The sequence below is a fragment of the Sinocyclocheilus anshuiensis genome, unplaced genomic scaffold, assembly GCF_001515605.1.
Source record: "Sinocyclocheilus anshuiensis isolate Anshui unplaced genomic scaffold, SAMN03320099.WGS_v1.1 scaffold702, whole genome shotgun sequence".
Taxonomy (NCBI): Eukaryota; Metazoa; Chordata; class Actinopteri; order Cypriniformes; family Cyprinidae; genus Sinocyclocheilus; species Sinocyclocheilus anshuiensis.
Window position 1 is genome coordinate 3,220,659 of NW_015548184.1, and position 10,670 is coordinate 3,231,328.

The window sequence follows — 10,670 nt, forward strand, 5'->3', positions numbered from 1 at the left end:
TATATATATATATATATATATTTCTATATAATTATATTATAATTTAACTTAAATACATTTAGCAGATGCTTTTATTCAAAGCAACGTACAATGGAGGAACAAAAGCATGGAATTTAAGCATAAAAACATGAAAGTGATCATCTGAAAAGGTGCACTTTGTGCTTTGTATCACTTGACTTTTTGTATTTTTTAGCTGAAAATGGTATAAAGCCAGTATAAATGTTTGAAACTAAAACAGACATAACGATTATATTTCTAAAAACCTGGCCCATAAGCTAGATTTTTTTTTTAAAGAAAAAAAAAAACCAAGACACAAAAAGTGACACTGACACAAGGAAGTAAATCATTAATTATATCTTTGGCGGGAAGACAGACAATAAGACACAATAACAATTAAACTAAATATACATTTATAACGACCATGCCAAACTCTGCAACACCCAAGCAGATGGTGCTAAGAAAATGACAAACTGTAAACCACGATGACCTTGTAAACAAAAGCCAAATACACCAAAGCGTCATTCACTAATGAATCTCTAACAACAACATAAAGTGTTCATGCTATCGCCAGAGCGTTTCGCAGTGTCTTTTAATAGTCTCATAATTGAAAGCCATTAGAGACCCTAATAGATTACATAACATTGCAGTAAACTTCCATGTCTGTACAAGTGAGTCGCGAGGTGCAATGAAAGCAGAAATTGAACATAAAATGAATGTTTAACCGTACCTGAACTCGTGCCGTTCAAATATATAAAACCGAAGATTATAAACATCAAACGATTCACGAAACACGAGCCATCATCGCGACACGTTTGTTTGGGTGTCAGCGAAATGCGGTAAAGCGCCAAAACAACACGTGGTGTGGAATCCGACGCTGAGTTTTAACTCTAGCTTTGCCACGCTCACTTACATCGATAGAAAGATGGTCATAACGTAGAGTGAACGCCTTGTAATAGCGTAAATAAAGCGTATAATCATTTCTGCAGGCTATCACTGCATTACATCGATTTAGTCTATTTATTTTTAAATATGTTTATATACAGTTGCTGTTCCTTGAATAAAACATATTGGCTAAATGGAGGAATGGGCTCACTTTCCGCCACTGCCAGGTTGTACTGTGGTTTGTTTAACATTTTAGATTGATATCGCCTGTCGAATTCCACTTAGTACTACTAAGATCATTAGTATTTTAGAGTCGATGTGCAAATGTCTTAATACAAAACCCGATCAATTCCTTCCTCCAACATCGTCAAAACACCGAAGTTGCAAAGTCTATATTTAATTTCTGTTTCAGTAGGGCTGTTCTGTATTCTTTATTGGCATGAAAACACGTAGCGTTGGTCCTGACATATTTACAGAACACAAGTAACAGACGTTGCGGTTACGAAAATAAGATAAATTGTTGAAAGTATCCACTAGAGTGGCAAGACTAGAGTAAAATATCTGTTTTTGATAAGCGGCGTCTGATGTTACGTTGGCGTCTACGTAAGCAGGAGGAGTCGCGCGGGCAGCGGGATTTTTGAAAACGCAGCATTTTTCAATGGTTTGATTTCTAATCTAATTCCGATTAATTCAGTAATTTATAGGGTTTACAACAAATTAAAAGTTGCCTATATGTCAATATTAGATAAATATTGGTCTTATATTGTATAGTTTATGAGACTATGAAGAAATCTGCTGTTTTATAAAATATTTAGTGATTTTACAATGAATTAAAAAATACAAATATAAAAATCCATGTTACTTGAGAAGCTTAATAAAACCCCGATATTTTAGCTTGAAGAAACCTGTTTAGATGCTATTAATATTTTGCCATTATAATTAATCTACCACTCAGGACTCCATATATTTATAACCAGTAGATGGCGCCAGGCGACGTCATGAGAACCATTGAAGATGCAATACAAATCATACACAAACTGCTAGAGACTGATGTTTATTGACAGTTTACGTTGAAACGTGTGCTGAGTCATAAAAACATGTTTTCAGTTTTGGGTGCAGTTTTTTTTTCTTTCTTGCATCCAATTGTAAACTGCAAGACTCTTAGATGAGAACATGATGGAAGTAAATTTGATACATTGCAAGGACCAAACACATCAAAGCTGATTAGTTTTGCCAGGTACCTCATTCTAAATGATATGTGCTTGTGAAACATGACAGACGTTCACATACTCCTCTTCCCTCCAACCCAGAAATTAATAATAAAATAATGATTAGCATCTGAAAATGAGTCATCCGTCACTATGAATATATCACCAGTGCTTTCCTCCAAAATTGTAGAGACCAAATGAATTATTCAGAGACTATAATTCATCCAATCCTTTATATAACACTTCAGTCAATAGCCGAGTTGCGTCTCTCCTGGCGACAGCTGGGTTTAGGTTTGATTATTGTTTATCTAATTATAGGGCACTGTCCCTGGTTTAGGCTCCTCTGTAAGGTGTGTCACATAGGACTTACATAAGCGTTGGAGGTAATTATGCCAGAACAAACTGTATTTGTGTTTGCTGAGCTCCATCGCTCTGAATGAGACTCACATGTAGAGCTGTTAGCATTATGTAAGATCATCAAGTGCATCTTTTGGGCAAATATTTTGAAAGTGTGGTTTAAATGGGATGTTGTGTGATTATACTTTAAACGTATTTTAAATGCACTCAATTTTTTGTTTATGCCACACTTACAGAAATGACAGTCTTGGACTTGACAACTGGCGGTGTGGATGCAGTATCACGCAAAACAAAAGTCATTATACAGATTTAAATATACTGTTTTTTTTTTTGTAGGGGGTTACCCTACTACAGATATGCAGAGATTATTTTATTTATTGTTTGTGTCCAATTTTGATAGAAATGTAAATAATCTTTATACTAAAACAAATTGAAACACAAGATTTAATTAATTATTAATAGTGGTAATAATAATAATAATAATAATAATAATAATAAATTACAATGCATCTTGTTTTCTGTATGTATTTCTATTTATTTTATTTCTATTTATTTTTATATACATAAACAGAAAAGATAAAATACATTGTCCATTTATTTTTTTCATAATAACAGAAACAAAACAATAATAAATAAATAAATACTTAATATATATTAGTGTATTATTATTATTATCATCATCAAATTAAATAATGTATCTTGTGTTTTCTGTTATGTATTTTTTTACTTACTTATTTTAAACAACATTGGAAAACAGATATATTATTATTATTATTAATAATAATAATATACATTATTCTGTGTGTATGTGTGTGTGTATACATACATAAATATAATCATCAAATAAAATAATGCATCCAGTGTTTTCTGTTATGTATTTTTATTTATTTGTACAACAATGGAAAACAAAAAAAACATAATATTATTAAACAATATTAAACATAATGAATAAAATATTGTAGAGTGTATATTTTATTATTATTATTATCAAATAAAATACAATGCATCTTGTGTTTTATATTGTTGTATACAGAAATAAATTAAAATAACTTTGCATTTTTATTTTTTATATATTTATTATTATTTTTGTTAATAAGAAGAAAAATTGTAGTTGTAGTATATATGTAATAATAGCATTTACTGTATGCAAATTTGTCTTGGATCTAAATGGTTGTAAATTAAATTTCTTTTATCTCTTAACAGCTAATGCGCTTAGTTAGTATTGATTCAAAATAATGTTCTTTAAAGCGCAATTCATTTAATTATGTATAAACTTTTGTAATGATGAAAGTTACACATTCATGCTAAGGAAACCCCATCTATTTTTGGAAACAGTGTGTCATGTATATAGGTTATTATCATGACAACTGTTTGCATTTATTCGCATGGATGCAAATAAATGGGTGTCTCACTGGCATGACAGAACGAAGACAATCTAATATCCACTTTTACAGAATCCACCCACAACATCCTCTCAGTAAAAGCCAAAATTTATGAGGAAAACAAATGCAGTCGGAGGGCGTAGTCGACTGTGCGCCTGTGCACGACCAGAGTCCTCTGCCTGGAATGAGCCCTAATTTGATTATGAAGGCGGGCGAAATGAGAGAGAGAGTGTTGTGCTGAAAGAATAATCTCCATTTCAACCAAACAAACCCTGTACAAGAGATATCCCTAAATCACTTTAATGCTCTAAAATATTATTTTGCCCTATTTTATGAGGTATTATTGAGCGGCGGCTAGTCACCTGTGTTATTACATACACAAGTGTGTTCACTGCTCACACAGACAGGATTGTGCAATTAAGTGAAAACACATGCACTATGGTTTGTTTTTTGGTGTAAACACACCCTGCTCATGTATTTTGCATAAACAGCTATGAGAAGCAAATTCTGGATCACTGTCTAAACGAAAGGCTGCAAGTGTATATTCTGTGTTCGTGTTGAGAGCACGAGATTTGACTTTGAGGAACTGGTCTTTCAAGCAGTTTTAAGACAACTGAGATGAAATAGTGTTCGGTGTGCACTGCACTGACCGATCGATGCGGACTTAAGAGAAACATTGTTCTCTGTCTAATGAATGTCATGTATGAAATCCAGATTTGGTGAAACATCTAGCATGTGATCCTGCGCCAGCAAGAACACACACCATTCACAAGTCAGATGTTAAACTTGTGGACAAGAGACTCTTTGTCACTCGGTCTCTTATCTAATTATTTTGTTATGTACATATGAACAAACAATACTATCCCTTGCTTAAGAGTAGACAGCATGACAGCCTCAAGATGCCCACAGTATTTCACAATCTCTCTTGAATCCTTGCAGTTTTAGTTCTAAAACTCTCACACTATTTGTTTGCTTCTGTTATATAGCCTGAATAATATTATTACATGATTTTCTGAAATATTCAGCGGTGTGATGTTGCACCGTCACCCATGTCACTGTTCCTCCAGTTAAATGAAACTACTTTCACGTCTCTCGTATCACACTACAAACTCGCACTCTCGTTTCAAACCAATGAAACTGACACATTTTGTGTCTCATTTATCAGCTGTAGTGAAAATGACTTTAGGATAATATGCAGTTAAAACAAATGTAAAATAATTGAAACTCAAATGAATATTTCACATCCACATATCTATGCTGTGAAATAAAACGTCAGCCAGTCAATATCACTTATACAACCGTTCAAAAGTTTGGCTCTGTAATATTTTTATGGTTTTGAAAGAAGTCTCTTATGCTCATCAAAGCTGCATTTATCTGATGAAAAATACAGTTATATTGTCAAATATTAATACAATTTAAACTTTTTTCTTTTTGTAATACATTTTAAAATGTCATTTATTCCAGTGGAATTTTCAGCATCCATCTAAAAATGATTATGACCAATAGGCTAAGTCAACATGATAACACGTTTTTCCATTATTTTAACTCATTAAAAATGTAGTTGAAATTGGTTACAATTATTTTGAAGTTATATGAGATTCAACTTTTTTAAAGTCAGTTTAATATTATTTAAGTTGAAATAACTTTAAGGCAGCAACTGATTTTTTTTACAGTATACTCCAGTCTTTAGTGTCACATGATCCTTCAGAAATCATTTTAATATGCTGATTTGGTGCTTGGGAAACACTTCTTATATTATCAATGTATATTAGTAAACAATTGCATCATTACACAATTTTGTTCCTTAAACTCCCGGCAGTACTTTTAAAGTTTTTTGTCACGAAATGCAAAGATAGTACTATTTGTTCACAAAGTTATGCTTACATTTCTTACATTATCAATGTATAGCCATATTATTAAACAGTAAATTAAACAGTTGTACTTTTTGTGGAACCCACAATGCTTTTTTTCTGGATTCTTTGATGAATAAAAAGCTCAAAAGAACAGCATTTATTTGAAATATAAATCTTTTATAACATTAGTGACTTGCACTTTACTGCATGCTTGCTGAATTTTAAACAGTTTGCTGTCACCTTAATTGATATCCTTATTGCTTTTGTGTTGGATAAATACTGCTCTTTTAACTGAACTAATGTGGTTTGCTACTTTTTGTACTGTAGCTATACTGTAGTATAGATATAGTGTAAATTATGAAAAATTTGTAAAGATTTCAAAGATGAAGCTCTCAACATTATATACATTTTATTCTGGGAATCAAACCCATGACCTTAGGGTTGCCAGCACTGTTTGAGCTACAGAATTGCAATTAGTCTCAACAAGGTAAATATAAAATTATTGCGCTAAAAATGAATCCATACACCAAATAACCATAAATGTCCACATATTCCATATAAATTACTCGGAAGGTCTGGGCTAATTTTGTGTTCTAGTCTGCATTGCTTCTAACACATGCACACACACACACACACACACACACGTACGCACACACGCACGCACGCACACACACACACACACACACATTATGAGGAGGGAAGCACTGCTGATTCACCACCTGTCGCCCAGGTACCGTCCAAGAGACTGTGTCCTCACCCATGGAGTCAAAACAGCCAGGGAAAATGACCTACAAATCTCTGAAGCACACTGCACACTTTGCATGATTTAAATACATATTAGAAAACTACCACTGTAGAGTTATTTTACTGACAATCTAAATGCCACAAATTTGACATAACCATGCTTTTTAAACTCTTGACAAATGAATTGTTTTCCAATATGCATTTGAAAGCTGGTGCTAAATACACTGATTTGCAGTTTTTACATCACAGATGTATACCAGAAGGAATGGATTATAGTTGCATTGGACAAATTCATGTAAACAAAATGTTAAAAGCCTAAAAACACACATAGTCTGAAATCCCATAATGTGCAAAATGTATCTGAGATGTCAGACAGGATTGTGTGTGTCAGATGAACTACAAAAAGGATCAAGCATGCCCGTCATGGTGGAGGTTGCAGGCTGCCCTTTTGTCGAGTGTTAATCCTCCAGTTGCCCATACGCTGATGTCACCATCACACGGGACTGACAGATTGCTCTGGAGAACTAATGTCTGCAGCCAATCAGACGCTGAATGAATGGAGGACATAGAGGCAGACTGAGCTTGTTGTACTATGAGACATGTGTCAAATGACATGAAGGTATTCAGTTAAATCAAATAAAGGTTTTTCAATAAGGTCATTTTATGATCTTATTCATTGACATGGCAAAACAACAACAACAGAGCAACTGACATTTATTTTGTATTCTGATTCTTGTAAATATAAAGTTGCACAATCATATCAAATCTATACAACCATATCAAATCTATATAAAGATGTAAATATAAAGTTGCACAGTCTGCTTCATATAAAGTTGCTCAATCAGATGTCAATGTTAGGTATTGCTATGCATATTAAATGCATCACCATTATCATATATTTGCACAATTAAATGCCTTTTGAAAGATGGTTGCACACACACTGGACAGAAGCATTTATTCAGTGCATTTATTAATCTCATATGTTATTCATGTTTAAAAAAAGTTAAAAAAAATAAATAAATAAAATAAAAAAGTTAAATACTTTGAAAAATAGAGAAAAGGGCAATATTTTACACTGAAGTTAAATACACAAAAAAGTATTGTTTGTTGTGTGTGTGTGTGTGTGTGTGTGTGTGTGTGTGTGTGTGTGTGTGTTTGTGTGCGCGCACGCGCGGTGGTTACAAATTGTAATCACCTTGTAGTAATTTAAGTGGTAACAAATTAATTTTCCAAACATACAAATGCCATTTTTATGCTGTAAATGACAATAATACATTATAATTAACAATAATAAATTATAATTATTAATAATAAATTACAGTAATTAATTACTGTAAAATAAAATACAATAATTGTTACAATAATATTAACAACAACAATTATTAATATGGACAAATCATAAAAATATATTTGTTATTAAAATAATTAATAGAAATATTCAATAATAACATATAATAATAATAATAATAATAATAATAACAATAATACATTCCATAAAGTAACAATTATTAACAATTAATTAATAATACAATTAATTTGATTTTATTAGCTTTTTTATTTTATTATTAGCTTTTTATTAAAACAATTGAAACAACAATACAATAATAAATAATTTATTAATAATAATACAATAATAAATAACAAAAAGTAATCAGACCTCTTATTAATATTTAATAACTATTTTAATTATTAAAATGATCAATACAAATATTAAATAATATCAAGAACAAATTATATTAATAATAAAGTAATAAACTGTTAAAGTATCAATAATTACTAATACTTAATGAATAATAAAAATATAATTATTGTTGTTGGTGGTGGTGATTTAAAAAAATAATTTAATAAATATTGTATTTTTTTTTTTTTATTATTTAAAATAGTTTAGATTAAGTATAGCATATGTATAGTTACACTCTACTGTTATTGCTTAAACTTTTATGTCTACCCATGATGGTTTCTTTTACTGTATATTGGCAAATAAGCTGTCTATAAAAAAAAAAAATCAACATCTCATACAAGTTTTGTGTTGTGGAACAAAAGCTTTCCACTGACAATACCAGAATGACAGCATTGGATTTGCACATATTAAAGGGGTCATATGATGCTTTTTTAAAGATCATTATTTTGTGTATTTGGTGTAACAGAATATGTTGACATGCTTTAATGTTCAAAAAACACATTATTTTTCAAATACTGTACATTATTGTAGGTCCTATATGCCCCAAACACACAGGGTCTCCCTGACATGGCTGCTTCAACACTAACTGCGGTTACTGAAACCACGCCTTCTTTCTTTGCATGCACATTTGGGCACATTATGCAAATATTCCCACATAGTGACCTAGATATGTGGGGGCGTGTTAGAACGAGCCGTTTTAGGGGGGCGTGGCAGAGTCTTAACTTTGATAAAGAATATCTCTTTGGTTTTGAGACTTTAGTCTTTGCAACTTCAGGGATCTTATCTATTCACGAACAGCTTGTAACACTCCAAAGAGAAAGGAAAACTTGAAATCGCATCATATGACCCCTTTAAGTATGTTCTGAGTGGAGAAACATAAAGCTTTTAGTTTTCCAAGGCTTTCCCATATTGCACTCTGATCTGAATACATACATCACAGCTTTTAAAGCTGACCCAATCTCTCAGCTCAAGTACAGCATACAACCCATCAAGCTTGAGAGAGAGAGAGAGAGTTAGTGTGACGGACTAAAAAAAGACACAGGATCATTTCCATAATCCCTGACTGTGGCACGCTTCATCCCGGTGCCTCTCTCTCTCTTTCTCAATCTCTCTCTCTCTCTCTCTCTCTCTCTCCCTACCACTTTCCACATCTAAGGCACAGGGCTCTCCAGCTGGGCTGTGCGTTGCAGGCATGGCATTAGCATGTCAAAACCACTCTCTGGTCTGGGTTAAAGGAGGAGGGAGAGTCAATGGAGATCGACAAAGCAATGACAGAAACAGCTGATCCACAAAAGGTGCCTGTTTAACGGATCTTCCTGCCCCGAGCCCAGCTGCTCCCCAAAACTGCAGCGTCACAATGCGGCCCTGATGCTGCGCCCATAAGCACAGAATCAACAAACCTCCAGCAGACAAAGGATATTCCTATATCAAACCGTTCCTCCAGTGAGGCTGTTTGGCAGTGCACCTGCACATGGAGCAAACAAAAGAGCTGCTCTTGAGTCTGTCAGTAACACAGCAGCTTTAAACACAAACTACTACATGTCACAAACAAAACCTTTAAGTTCTTCTACTGCAAAATCAACCCAAACATCAGTTTCTTTATGTTAACATCATTTCCATACCAACAAACACAGCTGTGACCTTCTCATGTACGCTGCAAGGAAGTATCAAGGCCATGATTCAAGATGGAAGAAAACACTTCATGTACAAACAATACAAACAATATGACAAAAGAAAAATATGTGACATAAACAAGCAAAGGGGTGTCCATCATGTTTAAAGAAAGCCTTCAAGAAAAGACAAAAAAAAAATACAACACAGTTAGTGTGAGCTCTATCAATATGAAGCCTGTCACAAATGCAAAATAGATTTGTATACTTTATAAAGAAGCTGTATTACTCATGAAGAACTCACCACTATATTGTAAATGTCATTTGGGTGGTTTTTAGGGTGTATTCTGGGACGCTTCCGAGTTTCTAAGGAGTTTTGAGTAGTCAAAAATATATTTTAAAGAAAGAAAGCCTTCAGGAGATAAAATATGGAAAATATTCAATATGGACAAAAAATCAGCCTGTCACAAATGCGAATTCGATTTTTATGCTTCATAAAAAAGTTGTGTTACCTATAAGTCGTATTACGTTATGGAGTTTTACATTTTTTGTCAAATACAATATTTTTTTAATTCAATATTTTACAAAATGTACTTAAAGGGGTACAGAAACATATTTACATCATCATTTAAATATACATTTTGGGTCAATACATTTTTGGTGAATGTATTTATTAAAACACTTTTAGACAATAAAAGTGTAACAAAATAAAAATATATATTTATTTATTTAAAGGGTTAGTTCACCCAAAAATGAAAATATAGTTACGAAGTAACTAGCTTACTTGTAAAGTTACGAAGCTACGAGAATACCTTTTTTGCACAAAGAAAACAAAAATAACGACTTTATTCCACATTTTCTTTGAGCAAAAAAGTATTCTCGTAGCTTCGTAACTTTACAGTTGAACCACTGATGTCACACGGACTACTTTGTCGATCATCTTGGTACTTTTC

The 10,670-nt window shown here is 32.6% G+C and overlaps 1 protein-coding gene across 1 annotated transcript in view; it reads right to left on the reverse strand.

Annotated features, from left to right (window-relative positions):
- Window positions 1-878, reverse strand: part of ctps1b (CTP synthase 1b) — a 7,800-nt gene extending 6,922 nt beyond the window's left edge. Inside the window, exon 1 of the mRNA XM_016508068.1 lies at window positions 728-878. The gene's annotated coding sequence lies outside the window, so the exon portion shown is untranslated. The remainder of the gene's footprint in view (window positions 1-727) is intronic.
- Window positions 879-10,670: the final 9,792 nt, after the last annotated feature.